The sequence below is a fragment of the Gossypium hirsutum genome, chromosome A08 (assembly GCF_007990345.1).
Source record: "Gossypium hirsutum isolate 1008001.06 chromosome A08, Gossypium_hirsutum_v2.1, whole genome shotgun sequence".
Classification (NCBI taxonomy): Eukaryota; Viridiplantae; Streptophyta; class Magnoliopsida; order Malvales; family Malvaceae; genus Gossypium; species Gossypium hirsutum.
Window position 1 is genome coordinate 10,936,468 of NC_053431.1, and position 1,144 is coordinate 10,937,611.

A 1,144-nucleotide genomic window follows, 5' to 3' on the forward strand; every position below is an offset into this window, starting at 1 on the left:
AAATAGGGGCCTTTTGTTATTTGAAAATAATCAATCAAATATTTCTTTTCCTATTTCTATTTAGAGTTGAATTGTTTTCTTTGTCTTTCTCCACTTCAATTTGGAGTAGGATTTCTCTTTTTCTTTTCAAGTTGGTGTCAACATTCTGCCAATTTCAAATCCAATTGTTTGCTTTTCCAAAAATTGGTTCAATTGCCTTCCAAGTCCCCTTTCCTTTCCAAAATTCCATCATCCTTCACACCAAGCCAAAACACAATCCACAACCTTCAAGCATGATTAAATTCATGCCACACTAAACCTCTTTCAGCTTTAAGCCGGTGTTAACCGCGTCAAAAACCCGTGAGTTAAGAACCCGAGCTGTTTAACTTCTAATTTTTTATATTTATTATTTCTCCAGATTAAGAGTATGACTTCGTCAACTCACAAAGTCTAGTCAATACTAAGTAAAAAAGGACGTCGTTTGAGTTTGTGTGGCTAGACATACATTTGGAATTCCGAAAGGATTGATTGTCTAATTAGTTTTCTGTGAACACATTGGCGTGCCAAGTGGGGATTGCTGTTTGGTTCCGTCAAGGGAAGTAGTAACCGGATTTAAATGTCCCGAACGTTTGAGGGCATTAGTTCAAGCTAGGCTCTTCTAGAATGGAAAGCTGCCAAGGTTCTAAATCACGAACGTTTCGTAGGTTGTTCGATCGGTAAGGGTTAGTTATAGGACGTTTCATAACTAATTTACACAAGGAAGAGTTAGTGTCCGAGGCGTCCTTGGTAGCTATAACTAGCTTATTGGAAAAGAGGAGTTCACCTAATTTCGAGGATCGGGTTAAAGACAAAAAAACCCGTACTTAAGGCTGAGCTAAGTTTAATTAATTTTTCTTCATATTACTTCGTTGTTTTTTTATTTCATCTTTTACTTTTTACATTTTTTGTGTTTATTTTAGGTTTTATATTTTATCCCCCCCAAACATCGCGGGCACGACAACTGCCCAGACATAAATCTGGTCGAGAGATAAACAATTTTCAGTAAACCCAGTCTTTGTGGGATCGACCCTACTCCCTATACTGCTTTAATTTGCAAATTAGGTGTAGGTTTATATTGGTGGAATCAACAGCCATCATTTTGGCACCATTGCCGGGGGCTGGCAAC